The 18,956-nt window shown below is 42.0% G+C and overlaps 7 non-coding genes across 7 annotated transcripts; all 7 read right to left on the reverse strand.

Moving 5' to 3' along the window:
* Positions 1–1,442: 1,442 nt before the first annotated feature.
* LOC126279409 (U6 spliceosomal RNA) lies at positions 1,443–1,549 on the reverse strand. Its single transcript, XR_007550891.1, has one exon. It is a non-coding gene; the product is annotated as a U6 spliceosomal RNA (small nuclear RNA).
* Positions 1,550–4,025: 2,476 nt separating this feature from the next.
* On the reverse strand, positions 4,026–4,132 carry LOC126279631 (U6 spliceosomal RNA). Its single transcript, XR_007551100.1, has one exon. It is a non-coding gene; the product is annotated as a U6 spliceosomal RNA (small nuclear RNA).
* A 2,476-nt stretch (positions 4,133–6,608) lies between these two features.
* On the reverse strand, positions 6,609–6,715 carry LOC126279628 (U6 spliceosomal RNA). Its single transcript, XR_007551097.1, has one exon. It is a non-coding gene; the product is annotated as a U6 spliceosomal RNA (small nuclear RNA).
* A 2,477-nt stretch (positions 6,716–9,192) lies between these two features.
* On the reverse strand, positions 9,193–9,299 carry LOC126279410 (U6 spliceosomal RNA). Its single transcript, XR_007550892.1, has one exon. It is a non-coding gene; the product is annotated as a U6 spliceosomal RNA (small nuclear RNA).
* Positions 9,300–11,775: 2,476 nt separating this feature from the next.
* LOC126279633 (U6 spliceosomal RNA) lies at positions 11,776–11,882 on the reverse strand. The gene has a single exon (XR_007551101.1). It is a non-coding gene; the product is annotated as a U6 spliceosomal RNA (small nuclear RNA).
* A 2,476-nt stretch (positions 11,883–14,358) lies between these two features.
* LOC126279411 (U6 spliceosomal RNA) lies at positions 14,359–14,465 on the reverse strand. The gene has a single exon (XR_007550893.1). It is a non-coding gene; the product is annotated as a U6 spliceosomal RNA (small nuclear RNA).
* A 2,476-nt stretch (positions 14,466–16,941) lies between these two features.
* LOC126279412 (U6 spliceosomal RNA) lies at positions 16,942–17,048 on the reverse strand. The gene has a single exon (XR_007550894.1). It is a non-coding gene; the product is annotated as a U6 spliceosomal RNA (small nuclear RNA).
* Positions 17,049–18,956: the final 1,908 nt, after the last annotated feature.

An 18,956-nucleotide genomic window follows, 5' to 3' on the forward strand; every position in this document is an offset into this window, starting at 1 on the left:
TGCAGGAAGAATTGCTAGTGCAGAACAAAGAGTGATAGATTTAGTATTTGAAAGCAGTTAATAACTGAGTAGCTACTGGTGTCATGTGACACAAACTGGTTTGTGATGTAGTTGTCTATTCCTGAAATCTTGAAGCTTGCTAGTGTTTTGTGTCTTGACTGGCTCTGTATCTGCTTATGTGGTAGAGCTTCTGTGTATGTAACATGATGAATATTGCATGCAGAGTTTGTCCAATCTTTCTCCTAGACACAGGATGAGAGGTGCATCAGCTGCAATTGTGAACACCATCGACTTGTAACACATTGATGGGATTCAAAGTGCTGTCAAAATAGTAGAGTCTCACATCTAAATGCTATATGTTAATATTAGCATACTGGTCTGCTGTCTAAACACTTCAGTGTTGTGGTATTCATTGGCTGACACTTTTGGAATTTATTTAGGTAACTGTATGTAATGGCAGATTGCCAGACATGTGGGAAAATACTTTGTGGGTCACACCAGTGAAATTTGTACATGACATGCTGATGCACCACAGATTTGCAGTAATAGTTGGTTTTTAGGTGAAGGGCAGTGGCTTATTACACAGGCAGATATGCTTCAGTTAAGAACCTGATGAGGTGTCACCTGCAGTCTGTATTATGAGGCTGCAGCTGGATAGCAAGGCCACTAGGAAAGTTACTTGAAACATAATGTTAAATAAACTTCCTGTAAAGGGGTAGCTTGCACACTTAATGATGAAAGATACACCTTCCTTCACATGTTTGTTTATGCTGCTCAAACAATTATGGCATCAGCTGCAGCCATGAAGATGAATAAAGATAAATATTGTGGGTCTGTGTGCAGACAGTATGTGATAGTGGCTTACAGGCACCAGAAGCTTTGTAGGCGTTAGAGAAAAATAAATATTAGGTAATGCAAGCTAATTTTAGAGCGCTAGAGTGTATTTAAGCAGTAGTCTAAGTGAAAGTATGTGAGTGAGAAAGATTTGGAACATGCAGCTATCTTGTGTAAAGTTGGTGTAAGGTTTCCAAATGTTGTGTGTGGCAGTAGGTGTGTGTTATGAAATGACATGATTGAGACAGTAGCAAGAGATGCTGTGACAGCTGAGTGTGATACTGAGGAAGAGAAGAGGCTTTTGCCTGTGCTAGGCTTAGCCTGGCTGTGATTTGTGTTGAAGGGGTGCTAGTGACATGTACTTGTGGTTTTGGTGTGCTTGCTGACTTGTTATTAGAGTGACATTTTAGATGTGCATTGGTGATGTAAGGGATAGGTTTATTGTCAGTTTTGTCATGTTCTGTTGTGAATGAAAGAAAGTGGAGGAGAACTGCGTAAATGGAGAGCATAGTTTGTGACAAGTGGGTGCAGATATGAAGCGAAACTTGTGTAGTTGGCTGATGGTATTAGCAGCTGATGTGAGGCATGAGAGAGTGAGATTGCGAAAAAAAAATGTGGAACGCTTCACGATTTTGCGTGTCATCCTTGCGCAGGGGCCATGCTAATCTTCTCTGTATCGTTCCAATTTTAGTATATGTACCGCCGAAGCGAGTACATTCGAGGAGCCCTCTGAAATTGTATATATAGTTATGGCGTCGCGTCAAACATGGTTCGGCTTGGACGTAGGTTTACACAGCTCTGGCGAGGAACACAAGGCCTGCCGAGTGCTAATTTGTGAACTAATTACTGCGAGGTGTCGTTCTTAGTAAGTGGCAGCTCTGTCAACTGTAGATTTGGCAGTTTTGGGTGTAAAACTTAGATCGTAGAGTCGTTTGCTCTCGCACCATCCACCCAGAGCAGCAGCAGTTTCACACAGCTGCCGCTAGGCGGCAGCAAGACGTGTTGGCAGCTATTGTCGCCATGTTCTCACATCCCGAGTTTAGTGTCTTATAGGCATACGTATGAAACACACTTCTCTAATGTGTGGGATAAATGACTCTGACTGGAGCAGGTAGCAGGTCTTCAAGACTCTCAAAACAAGCGAATATTTTGGCCAAACTGTCTTCACTGCTAACACAAATTGCATTACTCTTGCAGTGGTACTTTCTTACGATACCTATCGATTTAATTACAGAGTGCTCATATGCAATGCAACTTTTAACTCACACATCAAGTACAACACAAGAAGACACAGCCTGTGACCATGTAAATTACTGAGGAACTCCACAGAGACCAAGCATGGTTCTATTCATCCAATGGCGCCAGAAGACAATAGTGACTGCAAGAAGAGACACAGTAGCCTCACGAACCATTAAAAACAGCATTCGTATTGCACACTTTGAAACACAGCAGTGTAGGTCATTACTAGGGCATGGATGGGTTAATGCGACTTGTGTGAGATAGTAGTAGGAATGATGGACATAGTTCCGTTTTCAGTACAATACCAGGTGATATATTTGTGTTGATCCAGGTGTACACAGGGCAGGTCTACTTGACAACAGTGAAACACTGTGATTGAGGTGTGTGAATGAGCCTAAAATATCGAGGGGACATGTGGTAAGAGAAACCAGGTTAGCATTGTGTTAGTAGCTGTAGTTATGTTCCTGTGAAATGTCAATCAGCTGTAATCCAGGTTGGTGAATGTTGTTATTGCAGGAAGAATTGCTAGTGCAGAACAAAGAGTGATAGATTTAGTATTTGAAAGCAGTTAATAACTGAGTAGCTACTGGTGTCATGTGACACAAACTGGTTTGTGATGTAGTTGTCTATTCCTGAAATCTTGAAGCTTGCTAGTGTTTTGTGTCTTGACTGGCTCTGTATCTGCTTATGTGGTAGAGCTTCTGTGTATGTAACATGATGAATATTGCATGCAGAGTTTGTCCAATCTTTCTCCTAGACACAGGATGAGAGGTGCATCAGCTGCAATTGTGAACACCATCGACTTGTAACACATTGATGGGATTCAAAGTGCTGTCAAAATAGTAGAGTCTCACATCTAAATGCTATATGTTAATATTAGCATACTGGTCTGCTGTCTAAACACTTCAGTGTTGTGGTATTCATTGGCTGACACTTTTGGAATTTATTTAGGTAACTGTATGTAATGGCAGATTGCCAGACATGTGGGAAAATACTTTGTGGGTCACACCAGTGAAATTTGTACATGACATGCTGATGCACCACAGATTTGCAGTAATAGTTGGTTTTTAGGTGAAGGGCAGTGGCTTATTACACAGGCAGATATGCTTCAGTTAAGAACCTGATGAGGTGTCACCTGCAGTCTGTATTATGAGGCTGCAGCTGGATAGCAAGGCCACTAGGAAAGTTACTTGAAACATAATGTTAAATAAACTTCCTGTAAAGGGGTAGCTTGCACACTTAATGATGAAAGATACACCTTCCTTCACATGTTTGTTTATGCTGCTCAAACAATTATGGCATCAGCTGCAGCCATGAAGATGAATAAAGATAAATATTGTGGGTCTGTGTGCAGACAGTATGTGATAGTGGCTTACAGGCACCAGAAGCTTTGTAGGCGTTAGAGAAAAATAAATATTAGGTAATGCAAGCTAATTTTAGAGCGCTAGAGTGTATTTAAGCAGTAGTCTAAGTGAAAGTATGTGAGTGAGAAAGATTTGGAACATGCAGCTATCTTGTGTAAAGTTGGTGTAAGGTTTCCAAATGTTGTGTGTGGCAGTAGGTGTGTGTTATGAAATGACATGATTGAGACAGTAGCAAGAGATGCTGTGACAGCTGAGTGTGATACTGAGGAAGAGAAGAGGCTTTTGCCTGTGCTAGGCTTAGCCTGGCTGTGATTTGTGTTGAAGGGGTGCTAGTGACATGTACTTGTGGTTTTGGTGTGCTTGCTGACTTGTTATTAGAGTGACATTTTAGATGTGCATTGGTGATGTAAGGGATAGGTTTATTGCCAGTTTTGTCATGTTCTGTTGTGAATGAAAGAAAGTGGAGGAGAACTGCGTAAATGGAGAGCATAGTTTGTGACAAGTGGGTGCAGATATGAAGCGAAACTTGTGTAGTTGGCTGATGGTATTAGCAGCTGATGTGAGGCATGAGAGAGTGAGATTGCGAAAAAAAATGTGGAACGCTTCACGATTTTGCGTGTCATCCTTGCGCAGGGGCCATGCTAATCTTCTCTGTATCGTTCCAATTTTAGTATATGTACCGCCAAAGCGAGTACATTCGAGGAGCCCTCTGAAATTGTATATATAGTTATGGCGTCGCGTCAAACATGGTTCGGCTTGGACGTAGGTTTACACAGCTCTGGCGAGGAACACAAGGCCTGCCGAGTGCTAATTTGTGAACTAATTACTGCGAGGTGTCGTTCTTAGTAAGTGGCAGCTCTGTCAACTGTAGATTTGGCAGTTTTGGGTGTAAAACTTAGATCGTAGAGTCGTTTGCTCTCGCACCATCCACCCAGAGCAGCAGCAGTTTCACACAGCTGCCGCTAGGCGGCAGCAAGACGTGTTGGCAGCTATTGTCGCCATGTTCTCACATCCCGAGTTTAGTGTCTTATAGGCATACGTATGAAACACACTTCTCTAATGTGTGGGATAAATGACTCTGACTGGAGCAGGTAGCAGGTCTTCAAGACTCTCAAAACAAGCGAATATTTTGGCCAAACTGTCTTCACTGCTAACACAAATTGCATTACTCTCGCAGTGGTACTTTCTTACGATACCTATCGATTTAATTACAGAGTGCTCATATGCAATGCAACTTTTAACTCACACATCAAGTACAACACAAGAAGACACAGCCTGTGACCATGTAAATTACTGAGGAACTCCACAGAGACCAAGCATGGTTCTATTCATCCAATGGCGCCAGAAGACAATAGTGACTGCAAGAAGAGACACAGTAGCCTCACGAACCATTAAAAACAGCATTCGTATTGCACACTTTGAAACACAGCAGTGTAGGTCATTACCAGGGCATGGATGGGTTAATGCGACTTGTGTGAGATAGTAGTAGGAATGATGGACATAGTTCCGTTTTCAGTACAATACCAGGTGATGTATTTGTGTTGATCCAGGTGTACACAGGGCAGGTCTACTTGACAACAGTGAAACACTGTGATTGATGTGTGTGAATGAGCCTAAAATATCGAGGGGACATGTGGTAAGAGAAACCAGGTTAGCATTGTGTTAGTAGCTGTAGTTATGTTCCTGTGAAATGTCAATCAGCTGTAATCCAGGTTGGTGAATGTTGTTATTGCAGGAAGAATTGCTAGTGCAGAACAAAGAGTGATAGATTTAGTATTTGAAAGCAGTTAATAACTGAGTAGCTACTGGTGTCATGTGACACAAACTGGTTTGTGATGTAGTTGTCTATTCCTGAAATCTTGAAGCTTGCTAGTGTTTTGTGTCTTGACTGGCTCTGTATCTGCTTATGTGGTAGAGCTTCTGTGTATGTAACATGATGAATATTGCATGCAGAGTTTGTCCAATCTTTCTCCTAGACACAGGATGAGAGGTGCATCAGCTACAATTGTGAACACCATCGACTTGTATCACATTGATGGGATTCAAAGTGCTGTCAAAATAGTAGAGTCTCACATCTAAATGCTATATGTTAATATTAGCATACTGGTCTGCTGTCTAAACACTTCAGTGTTGTGGTATTCATTGGCTGACACTTTTGGAATTTATTTAGGTAACTGTATGTAATGGCAGATTGCCAGACATGTGGGAAAATACTTTGTGGGTCACACCAGTGAAATTTGTACATGACATGCTGATGCACCACAGATTTGCAGTAATAGTTGGTTTTTAGGTGAAGGGCAGTGGCTTATTACACAGGCAGATATGCTTCAGTTAAGAACCTGATGAGGTGTCACCTGCAGTCTGTATTATGAGGCTGCAGCTGGATAGCAAGGCCACTAGGAAAGTTACTTGAAACATAATGTTAAATAAACTTCCTGTAAAGGGGTAGCTTGCACACTTAATGATGAAAGATACACCTTCCTTCACATGTTTGTTTATGCTGCTCAAACAATTATGGCATCAGCTGCAGCCATGAAGATGAATAAAGATAAATATTGTGGGTCTGTGTGCAGACAGTATGTGATAGTGGCTTACAGGCACCAGAAGCTTTGTAGGCGTTAGAGAAAAATAAATATTAGGTAATGCAAGCTAATTTTAGAGCGCTAGAGTGTATTTAAGCAGTAGTCTAAGTGAAAGTATGTGAGTGAGAAAGATTTGGAACATGCAGCTATCTTGTGTAAAGTTGGTGTAAGGTTTCCAAATGTTGTGTGTGGCAGTAGGTGTGTGTTATGAAATGACATGATTGAGACAGTAGCAAGAGATGCTGTGACAGCTGAGTGTGATACTGAGGAAGAGAAGAGGCTTTTGCCTGTGCTAGGCTTAGCCTGGCTGTGATTTGTGTTGAAGGGGTGCTAGTGACATGTACTTGTGGTTTTGGTGTGCTTGCTGACTTGTTATTAGAGTGACATTTTAGATGTGCATTGGTGATGTAAGGGATAGGTTTATTGCCAGTTTTGTCATGTTCTGTTGTGAATGAAAGAAAGTGGAGGAGAACTGCGTAAATGGAGAGCATAGTTTGTGACAAGTGGGTGCAGATATGAAGCGAAACTTGTGTAGTTGGCTGATGGTATTAGCAGCTGATGTGAGGCATGAGAGAGTGAGATTGCGAAAAAAAATGTGGAATGCTTCACGATTTTGCGTGTCATCCTTGCGCAGGGGCCATGCTAATCTTCTCTGTATCGTTCCAATTTTAGTATATGTACCGCCGAAGCGAGTACATTCGAGGAGCCCTCTGAAATTGTATATATAGTTATGGCGTCGCGTCAAACATGGTTCGGCTTGGACGTAGGTTTACACAGCTCTGGCGAGGAACACAAGGCCTGCCGAGTGCTAATTTGTGAACTAATTACTGCGAGGTGTCGTTCTTAGTAAGTGGCAGCTCTGTCAACTGTAGATTTGGCAGTTTTGGGTGTAAAACTTAGATCGTAGAGTCGTTTGCTCTCGCACCATCCACCCAGAAAAGCAGCAGTTTCACACAGCTGCCGCTAGGCGGCAGCAAGACGTGTTGGCAGCTATTGTCGCCATGTTCTCACATCCCGAGTTTAGTGTCTTATAGGCATACGTATGAAACACACTTCTCTAATGTGTGGGATAAATGACTCTGACTGGAGCAGGTAGCAGGTCTTCAAGACTCTCAAAACAAGCGAATATTTTGGCCAAACTGTCTTCACTGCTAACACAAATTGCATTACTCTTGCAGTGGTACTTTCTTACGATACCTATCGATTTAATTACAGAGTGCTCATATGCAATGCAACTTTTAACTCACACATCAAGTACAACACAAGAAGACACAGCCTGTGACCATGTAAATTACTGAGGAACTCCACAGAGACCAAGCATGGTTCTATTCATCCAATGGCGCCAGAAGACAATAGTGACTGCAAGAAGAGACACAGTAGCCTCACGAACCATTAAAAACAGCATTCGTATTGCACACTTTGAAACACAGCAGTGTAGGTCATTACCAGGGCATGGATGGGTTAATGCGACTTGTGTGAGATAGTAGTAGGAATGATGGACATAGTTCCGTTTTCAGTACAATACCAGGTGATGTATTTGTGTTGATCCAGGTGTACACAGGGCAGGTCTACTTGACAACAGTGAAACACTGTGATTGAGGTGTGTGAATGAGCCTAAAATATCGAGGGGACATGTGGTAAGAGAAACCAGGTTAGCATTGTGTTAGTAGCTGTAGTTATGTTCCTGTGAAATGTCAATCAGCTGTAATCCAGGTTGGTGAATGTTGTTATTGCAGGAAGAATTGCTAGTGCAGAACAAAGAGTGATAGATTTAGTATTTGAAAGCAGTTAATAACTGAGTAGCTACTGGTGTCATGTGACACAAACTGGTTTGTGATGTAGTTGTCTATTCCTGAAATCTTGAAGCTTGCTAGTGTTTTGTGTCTTGACTGGCTCTGTATCTGCTTATGTGGTAGAGCTTCTGTGTATGTAACATGATGAATATTGCATGCAGAGTTTGTCCAATCTTTCTCCTAGACACAGGATGAGAGGTGCATCAGCTGCAATTGTGAACACCATCGACTTGTAACACATTGATGGGATTCAAAGTGCTGTCAAAATAGTAGAGTCTCACATCTAAATGCTATATGTTAATATTAGCATACTGGTCTGCTGTCTAAACACTTCAGTGTTGTGGTATTCATTGGCTGACACTTTTGGAATTTATTTAGGTAACTGTATGTAATGGCAGATTGCCAGACATGTGGGAAAATACTTTGTGGGTCACACCAGTGAAATTTGTACATGACATGCTGATGCACCACAGATTTGCAGTAATAGTTGGTTTTTAGGTGAAGGGCAGTGGCTTATTACACAGGCAGATATGCTTCAGTTAAGAACCTGATGAGGTGTCACCTGCAGTCTGTATTATGAGGCTGCAGCTGGATAGCAAGGCCACTAGGAAAGTTACTTGAAACATAATGTTAAATAAACTTCCTGTAAAGGGGTAGCTTGCACACTTAATGATGAAAGATACACCTTCCTTCACATGTTTGTTTATGCTGCTCAAACAATTATGGCATCAGCTGCAGCCATGAAGATGAATAAAGATAAATATTGTGGGTCTGTGTGCAGACAGTATGTGATAGTGGCTTACAGGCACCAGAAGCTTTGTAGGCGTTAGAGAAAAATAAATATTAGGTAATGCAAGCTAATTTTAGAGCGCTAGAGTGTATTTAAGCAGTAGTCTAAGTGAAAGTATGTGAGTGAGAAAGATTTGGAACATGCAGCTATCTTGTGTAAAGTTGGTGTAAGGTTTCCAAATGTTGTGTGTGGCAGTAGGTGTGTGTTATGAAATGACATGATTGAGACAGTAGCAAGAGATGCTGTGACAGCTGAGTGTGATACTGAGGAAGAGAAGAGGCTTTTGCCTGTGCTAGGCTTAGCCTGGCTGTGATTTGTGTTGAAGGGGTGCTAGTGACATGTACTTGTGGTTTTGGTGTGCTTGCTGACTTGTTATTAGAGTGACATTTTAGAAGTGCATTGGTGATGTAAGGGATAGGTTTATTGCCAGTTTTGTCATGTTCTGTTGTGAATGAAAGAAAGTGGAGGAGAACTGCGTAAATGGAGAGCATAGTTTGTGACAAGTGGGTGCAGATATGAAGCGAAACTTGTGTAGTTGGCTGATGGTATTAGCAGCTGATGTGAGGCATGAGAGAGTGAGATTGCGAAAAAAAAATGTGGAACGCTTCACGATTTTGCGTGTCATCCTTGCGCAGGGGCCATGCTAATCTTCTCTGTATCGTTCCAATTTTAGTATATGTACCGCCGAAGCGAGTACATTCGAGGAGCCCTCTGAAATTGTATATATAGTTATGGCGTCGCGTCAAACATGGTTCGGCTTGGACGTAGGTTTACACAGCTCTGGCGAGGAACACAAGGCCTGCCGAGTGCTAATTTGTGAACTAATTACTGCGAGGTGTCGTTCTTAGTAAGTGGCAGCTCTGTCAACTGTAGATTTGGCAGTTTTGGGTGTAAAACTTAGATCGTAGAGTCGTTTGCTCTCGCACCATCCACCCAGAGCAGCAGCAGTTTCACACAGCTGCCGCTAGGCGGCAGCAAGACGTGTTGGCAGCTATTGTCGCCATGTTCTCACATCCCGAGTTTAGTGTCTTATAGGCATACGTATGAAACACACTTCTCTAATGTGTGGGATAAATGACTCTGACTGGAGCAGGTAGCAGGTCTTCAAGACTCTCAAAACAAGCGAATATTTTGGCCAAACTGTCTTCACTGCTAACACAAATTGCATTACTCTTGCAGTGGTACTTTCTTACGATACCTATCGATTTAATTACAGAGTGCTCATATGCAATGCAACTTTTAACTCACACATCAAGTACAACACAAGAAGACACAGCCTGTGACCATGTAAATTACTGAGGAACTCCACAGAGACCAAGCATGGTTCTATTCATCCAATGGCGCCAGAAGACAATAGTGACTGCAAGAAGAGACACAGTAGCCTCACGAACCATTAAAAACAGCATTCGTATTGCACACTTTGAAACACAGCAGTGTAGGTCATTACTAGGGCATGGATGGGTTAATGCGACTTGTGTGAGATAGTAGTAGGAATGATGGACATAGTTCCGTTTTCAGTACAATACCAGGTGATATATTTGTGTTGATCCAGGTGTACACAGGGCAGGTCTACTTGACAACAGTGAAACACTGTGATTGAGGTGTGTGAATGAGCCTAAAATATCGAGGGGACATGTGGTAAGAGAAACCAGGTTAGCATTGTGTTAGTAGCTGTAGTTATGTTCCTGTGAAATGTCAATCAGCTGTAATCCAGGTTGGTGAATGTTGTTATTGCAGGAAGAATTGCTAGTGCAGAACAAAGAGTGATAGATTTAGTATTTGAAAGCAGTTAATAACTGAGTAGCTACTGGTGTCATGTGACACAAACTGGTTTGTGATGTAGTTGTCTATTCCTGAAATCTTGAAGCTTGCTAGTGTTTTGTGTCTTGACTGGCTCTGTATCTGCTTATGTGGTAGAGCTTCTGTGTATGTAACATGATGAATATTGCATGCAGAGTTTGTCCAATCTTTCTCCTAGACACAGGATGAGAGGTGCATCAGCTGCAATTGTGAACACCATCGACTTGTAACACATTGATGGGATTCAAAGTGCTGTCAAAATAGTAGAGTCTCACATCTAAATGCTATATGTTAATATTAGCATACTGGTCTGCTGTCTAAACACTTCAGTGTTGTGGTATTCATTGGCTGACACTTTTGGAATTTATTTAGGTAACTGTATGTAATGGCAGATTGCCAGACATGTGGGAAAATACTTTGTGGGTCACACCAGTGAAATTTGTACATGACATGCTGATGCACCACAGATTTGCAGTAATAGTTGGTTTTTAGGTGAAGGGCAGTGGCTTATTACACAGGCAGATATGCTTCAGTTAAGAACCTGATGAGGTGTCACCTGCAGTCTGTATTATGAGGCTGCAGCTGGATAGCAAGGCCACTAGGAAAGTTACTTGAAACATAATGTTAAATAAACTTCCTGTAAAGGGGTAGCTTGCACACTTAATGATGAAAGATACACCTTCCTTCACATGTTTGTTTATGCTGCTCAAACAATTATGGCATCAGCTGCAGCCATGAAGATGAATAAAGATAAATATTGTGGGTCTGTGTGCAGACAGTATGTGATAGTGGCTTACAGGCACCAGAAGCTTTGTAGGCGTTAGAGAAAAATAAATATTAGGTAATGCAAGCTAATTTTAGAGCGCTAGAGTGTATTTAAGCAGTAGTCTAAGTGAAAGTATGTGAGTGAGAAAGATTTGGAACATGCAGCTATCTTGTGTAAAGTTGGTGTAAGGTTTCCAAATGTTGTGTGTGGCAGTAGGTGTGTGTTATGAAATGACATGATTGAGACAGTAGCAAGAGATGCTGTGACAGCTGAGTGTGATACTGAGGAAGAGAAGAGGCTTTTGCCTGTGCTAGGCTTAGCCTGGCTGTGATTTGTGTTGAAGGGGTGCTAGTGACATGTACTTGTGGTTTTGGTGTGCTTGCTGACTTGTTATTAGAGTGACATTTTAGATGTGCATTGGTGATGTAAGGGATAGGTTTATTGCCAGTTTTGTCATGTTCTGTTGTGAATGAAAGAAAGTGGAGGAGAACTGCGTAAATGGAGAGCATAGTTTGTGACAAGTGGGTGCAGATATGAAGCGAAACTTGTGTAGTTGGCTGATGGTATTAGCAGCTGATGTGAGGCATGAGAGAGTGAGATTGCGAAAAAAAATGTGGAACGCTTCACGATTTTGCGTGTCATCCTTGCGCAGGGGCCATGCTAATCTTCTCTGTATCGTTCCAATTTTAGTATATGTACCGCCAAAGCGAGTACATTCGAGGAGCCCTCTGAAATTGTATATATAGTTATGGCGTCGCGTCAAACATGGTTCGGCTTGGACGTAGGTTTACACAGCTCTGGCGAGGAACACAAGGCCTGCCGAGTGCTAATTTGTGAACTAATTACTGCGAGGTGTCGTTCTTAGTAAGTGGCAGCTCTGTCAACTGTAGATTTGGCAGTTTTGGGTGTAAAACTTAGATCGTAGAGTCGTTTGCTCTCGCACCATCCACCCAGAGCAGCAGCAGTTTCACACAGCTGCCGCTAGGCGGCAGCAAGACGTGTTGGCAGCTATTGTCGCCATGTTCTCACATCCCGAGTTTAGTGTCTTATAGGCATACGTATGAAACACACTTCTCTAATGTGTGGGATAAATGACTCTGACTGGAGCAGGTAGCAGGTCTTCAAGACTCTCAAAACAAGCGAATATTTTGGCCAAACTGTCTTCACTGCTAACACAAATTGCATTACTCTCGCAGTGGTACTTTCTTACGATACCTATCGATTTAATTACAGAGTGCTCATATGCAATGCAACTTTTAACTCACACATCAAGTACAACACAAGAAGACACAGCCTGTGACCATGTAAATTACTGAGGAACTCCACAGAGACCAAGCATGGTTCTATTCATCCAATGGCGCCAGAAGACAATAGTGACTGCAAGAAGAGACACAGTAGCCTCACGAACCATTAAAAACAGCATTCGTATTGCACACTTTGAAACACAGCAGTGTAGGTCATTACCAGGGCATGGATGGGTTAATGCGACTTGTGTGAGATAGTAGTAGGAATGATGGACATAGTTCCGTTTTCAGTACAATACCAGGTGATGTATTTGTGTTGATCCAGGTGTACACAGGGCAGGTCTACTTGACAACAGTGAAACACTGTGATTGATGTGTGTGAATGAGCCTAAAATATCGAGGGGACATGTGGTAAGAGAAACCAGGTTAGCATTGTGTTAGTAGCTGTAGTTATGTTCCTGTGAAATGTCAATCAGCTGTAATCCAGGTTGGTGAATGTTGTTATTGCAGGAAGAATTGCTAGTGCAGAACAAAGAGTGATAGATTTAGTATTTGAAAGCAGTTAATAACTGAGTAGCTACTGGTGTCATGTGACACAAACTGGTTTGTGATGTAGTTGTCTATTCCTGAAATCTTGAAGCTTGCTAGTGTTTTGTGTCTTGACTGGCTCTGTATCTGCTTATGTGGTAGAGCTTCTGTGTATGTAACATGATGAATATTGCATGCAGAGTTTGTCCAATCTTTCTCCTAGACACAGGATGAGAGGTGCATCAGCTACAATTGTGAACACCATCGACTTGTATCACATTGATGGGATTCAAAGTGCTGTCAAAATAGTAGAGTCTCACATCTAAATGCTATATGTTAATATTAGCATACTGGTCTGCTGTCTAAACACTTCAGTGTTGTGGTATTCATTGGCTGACACTTTTGGAATTTATTTAGGTAACTGTATGTAATGGCAGATTGCCAGACATGTGGGAAAATACTTTGTGGGTCACACCAGTGAAATTTGTACATGACATGCTGATGCACCACAGATTTGCAGTAATAGTTGGTTTTTAGGTGAAGGGCAGTGGCTTATTACACAGGCAGATATGCTTCAGTTAAGAACCTGATGAGGTGTCACCTGCAGTCTGTATTATGAGGCTGCAGCTGGATAGCAAGGCCACTAGGAAAGTTACTTGAAACATAATGTTAAATAAACTTCCTGTAAAGGGGTAGCTTGCACACTTAATGATGAAAGATACACCTTCCTTCACATGTTTGTTTATGCTGCTCAAACAATTATGGCATCAGCTGCAGCCATGAAGATGAATAAAGATAAATATTGTGGGTCTGTGTGCAGACAGTATGTGATAGTGGCTTACAGGCACCAGAAGCTTTGTAGGCGTTAGAGAAAAATAAATATTAGGTAATGCAAGCTAATTTTAGAGCGCTAGAGTGTATTTAAGCAGTAGTCTAAGTGAAAGTATGTGAGTGAGAAAGATTTGGAACATGCAGCTATCTTGTGTAAAGTTGGTGTAAGGTTTCCAAATGTTGTGTGTGGCAGTAGGTGTGTGTTATGAAATGACATGATTGAGACAGTAGCAAGAGATGCTGTGACAGCTGAGTGTGATACTGAGGAAGAGAAGAGGCTTTTGCCTGTGCTAGGCTTAGCCTGGCTGTGATTTGTGTTGAAGGGGTGCTAGTGACATGTACTTGTGGTTTTGGTGTGCTTGCTGACTTGTTATTAGAGTGACATTTTAGATGTGCATTGGTGATGTAAGGGATAGGTTTATTGCCAGTTTTGTCATGTTCTGTTGTGAATGAAAGAAAGTGGAGGAGAACTGCGTAAATGGAGAGCATAGTTTGTGACAAGTGGGTGCAGATATGAAGCGAAACTTGTGTAGTTGGCTGATGGTATTAGCAGCTGATGTGAGGCATGAGAGAGTGAGATTGCGAAAAAAAATGTGGAACGCTTCACGATTTTGCGTGTCATCCTTGCGCAGGGGCCATGCTAATCTTCTCTGTATCGTTCCAATTTTAGTATATGTACCGCCGAAGCGAGTACATTCGAGGAGCCCTCTGAAATTGTATATATAGTTATGGCGTCGCGTCAAACATGGTTCGGCTTGGACGTAGGTTTACACAGCTCTGGCGAGGAACACAAGGCCTGCCGAGTGCTAATTTGTGAACTAATTACTGCGAGGTGTCGTTCTTAGTAAGTGGCAGCTCTGTCAACTGTAGATTTGGCAGTTTTGGGTGTAAAACTTAGATCGTAGAGTCGTTTGCTCTCGCACCATCCACCCAGAAAAGCAGCAGTTTCACACAGCTGCCGCTAGGCGGCAGCAAGACGTGTTGGCAGCTATTGTCGCCATGTTCTCACATCCCGAGTTTAGTGTCTTATAGGCATACGTATGAAACACACTTCTCTAATGTGTGGGATAAATGACTCTGACTGGAGCAGGTAGCAGGTCTTCAAGACTCTCAAAACAAGCGAATATTTTGGCCAAACTGTCTTCACTGCTAACACAAATTGCATTACTCTTGCAGTGGTACTTTCTTACGATACCTATCGATTTAATTACAGAGTGCTCATATGCAATGCAACTTTTAACTCACACATCAAGTACAACACAAGAAGACACAGCCTGTGACCATGTAAATTACTGAGGAACTCCACAGAGACCAAGCATGGTTCTATTCATCCAATGGCGCCAGAAGACAATAGTGACTGCAAGAAGAGACACAGTAGCCTCACGAACCATTAAAAACAGCATTCGTATTGCACACTTTGAAACACAGCAGTGTAGGTCATTACCAGGGCATGGATGGGTTAATGCGACTTGTGTGAGATAGTAGTAGGAATGATGGACATAGTTCCGTTTTCAGTACAATACCAGGTGATGTATTTGTGTTGATCCAGGTGTACACAGGGCAGGTCTACTTGACAACAGTGAAACACTGTGATTGAGGTGTGTGAATGAGCCTAAAATATCGAGGGGACATGTGGTAAGAGAAACCAGGTTAGCATTGTGTTAGTAGCTGTAGTTATGTTCCTGTGAAATGTCAATCAGCTGTAATCCAGGTTGGTGAATGTTGTTATTGCAGGAAGAATTGCTAGTGCAGAACAAAGAGTGATAGATTTAGTATTTGAAAGCAGTTAATAACTGAGTAGCTACTGGTGTCATGTGACACAAACTGGTTTGTGATGTAGTTGTCTATTCCTGAAATCTTGAAGCTTGCTAGTGTTTTGTGTCTTGACTGGCTCTGTATCTGCTTATGTGGTAGAGCTTCTGTGTATGTAACATGATGAATATTGCATGCAGAGTTTGTCCAATCTTTCTCCTAGACACAGGATGAGAGGTGCATCAGCTGCAATTGTGAACACCATCGACTTGTAACACATTGATGGGATTCAAAGTGCTGTCAAAATAGTAGAGTCTCACATCTAAATGCTATATGTTAATATTAGCATACTGGTCTGCTGTCTAAACACTTCAGTGTTGTGGTATTCATTGGCTGACACTTTTGGAATTTATTTAGGTAACTGTATGTAATGGCAGATTGCCAGACATGTGGGAAAATACTTTGTGGGTCACACCAGTGAAATTTGTACATGACATGCTGATGCACCACAGATTTGCAGTAATAGTTGGTTTTTAGGTGAAGGGCAGTGGCTTATTACACAGGCAGATATGCTTCAGTTAAGAACCTGATGAGGTGTCACCTGCAGTCTGTATTATGAGGCTGCAGCTGGATAGCAAGGCCACTAGGAAAGTTACTTGAAACATAATGTTAAATAAACTTCCTGTAAAGGGGTAGCTTGCACACTTAATGATGAAAGATACACCTTCCTTCACATGTTTGTTTATGCTGCTCAAACAATTATGGCATCAGCTGCAGCCATGAAGATGAATAAAGATAAATATTGTGGGTCTGTGTGCAGACAGTATGTGATAGTGGCTTACAGGCACCAGAAGCTTTGTAGGCGTTAGAGAAAAATAAATATTAGGTAATGCAAGCTAATTTTAGAGCGCTAGAGTGTATTTAAGCAGTAGTCTAAGTGAAAGTATGTGAGTGAGAAAGATTTGGAACATGCAGCTATCTTGTGTAAAGTTGGTGTAAGGTTTCCAAATGTTGTGTGTGGCAGTAGGTGTGTGTTATGAAATGACATGATTGAGACAGTAGCAAGAGATGCTGTGACAGCTGAGTGTGATACTGAGGAAGAGAAGAGGCTTTTGCCTGTGCTAGGCTTAGCCTGGCTGTGATTTGTGTTGAAGGGGTGCTAGTGACATGTACTTGTGGTTTTGGTGTGCTTGCTGACTTGTTATTAGAGTGACATTTTAGATGTGCATTGGTGATGTAAGGGATAGGTTTATTGCCAGTTTTGTCATGTTCTGTTGTGAATGAAAGAAAGTGGAGGAGAACTGCGTAAATGGAGAGCATAGTTTGTGACAAGTGGGTGCAGATATGAAGCGAAACTTGTGTAGTTGGCTGATGGTATTAGCAGCTGATGTGAGGCATGAGAGAGTGAGATTGCGAAAAAAAATGTGGAACGCTTCACGATTTTGCGTGTCATCCTTGCGCAGGGGCCATGCTAATCTTCTCTGTATCGTTCCAATTTTAGTATATGTACCGCCGAAGCGAGTACATTCGAGGAGCCCTCTGAAATTGTATATATAGTTATGGCGTCGCGTCAAACATGGTTCGGCTTGGACGTAGGTTTACACAGCTCTGGCGAGGAACACAAGGCCTGCCGAGTGCTAATTTGTGAACTAATTACTGCGAGGTGTCGTTCTTAGTAAGTGGCAGCTCTGTCAACTGTAGATTTGGCAGTTTTGGGTGTAAAACTTAGATCGTAGAGTCGTTTGCTCTCGCACCATCCACCCAGAAAAGCAGCAGTTTCACACAGCTGCCGCTAGGCGGCAGCAAGACGTGTTGGCAGCTATTGTCGCCATGTTCTCACATCCCGAGTTTAGTGTCTTATAGGCATACGTATGAAACACACTTCTCTAATGTGTGGGATAAATGACTCTGACTGGAGCAGGTAGCAGGTCTTCAAGACTCTCAAAACAAGCGAATATTTTGGCCAAACTGTCTTCACTGCTAACACAAATTGCATTACTCTTGCAGTGGTACTTTCTTACGATACCTATCGATTTAATTACAGAGTGCTCATATGCAATGCAACTTTTAACTCACACATCAAGTACAACACAAGAAGACACAGCCTGTGACCATGTAAATTACTGAGGAACTCCACAGAGACCAAGCATGGTTCTATTCATCCAATGGCGCCAGAAGACAATAGTGACTGCAAGAAGAGACACAGTAGCCTCACGAACCATTAAAAACAGCATTCGTATTGCACACTTTGAAACACAGCAGTGTAGGTCATTACCAGGGCATGGATGGGTTAATGCGACTTGTGTGAGATAGTAGTAGGAATGATGGACATAGTTCCGTTTTCAGTACAATACCAGGTGATGTATTTGTGTTGATCCAGGTGTACACAGGGCAGGTCTACTTGACAACAGTGAAACACTGTGATTGAGGTGTGTGAATGAGCCTAAAATATCGAGGGGACATGTGGTAAGAGAAACCAGGTTAGCATTGTGTTAGTAGCTGTAGTTATGTTCCTGTGAAATGTCAATCAGCTGTAATCCAGGTTGGTGAATGTTGTTATTGCAGGAAGAATTGCTAGTGCAGAACAAAGAGTGATAGATTTAGTATTTGAAAGCAGTTAATAACTGAGTAGCTACTGGTGTCATGTGACACAAACTGGTTTGTGATGTAGTTGTCTATTCCTGAAATCTTGAAGCTTGCTAGTGTTTTGTGTCTTGACTGGCTCTGTATCTGCTTATGTGGTAGAGCTTCTGTGTATGTAACATGATGAATATTGCATGCAGAGTTTGTCCAATCTTTCTCCTAGACACAGGATGAGAGGTGCATCAGCTGCAATTGTGAACACCATCGACTTGTAACACATTGATGGGATTCAAAGTGCTGTCAAAATAGTAGAGTCTCACATCTAAATGCTATATGTTAATATTAGCATACTGGTCTGCTGTCTAAACACTTCAGTGTTGTGGTATTCATTGGCTGACACTTTTGGAATTTATTTAGGTAACTGTATGTAATGGCAGATTGCCAGACATGTGGGAAAATACTTTGTGGGTCACACCAGTGAAATTTGTACATGACATGCTGATGCACCACAGATTTGCAGTAATAGTTGGTTTTTAGGTGAAGGGCAGTGGCTTATTACACAGGCAGATATGCTTCAGTTAAGAACCTGATGAGGTGTCACCTGCAGTCTGTATTATGAGGCTGCAGCTGGATAGCAAGGCCACTAGGAAAGTTACTTGAAACATAATGTTAAATAAACTTCCTGTAAAGGGGTAGCTTGCACACTTAATGATGAAAGATACACCTTCCTTCACATGTTTGTTTATGCTGCTCAAACAATTATGGCATCAGCTGCAGCCATGAAGATGAATAAAGATAAATATTGTGGGTCTGTGTGCAGACAGTATGTGATAGTGGCTTACAGGCACCA

The sequence above is a fragment of the Schistocerca gregaria genome, chromosome 6 (genome assembly GCF_023897955.1).
Source record: "Schistocerca gregaria isolate iqSchGreg1 chromosome 6, iqSchGreg1.2, whole genome shotgun sequence".
Lineage (NCBI taxonomy): Eukaryota > Metazoa > Arthropoda > Insecta > Orthoptera > Acrididae > Schistocerca > Schistocerca gregaria.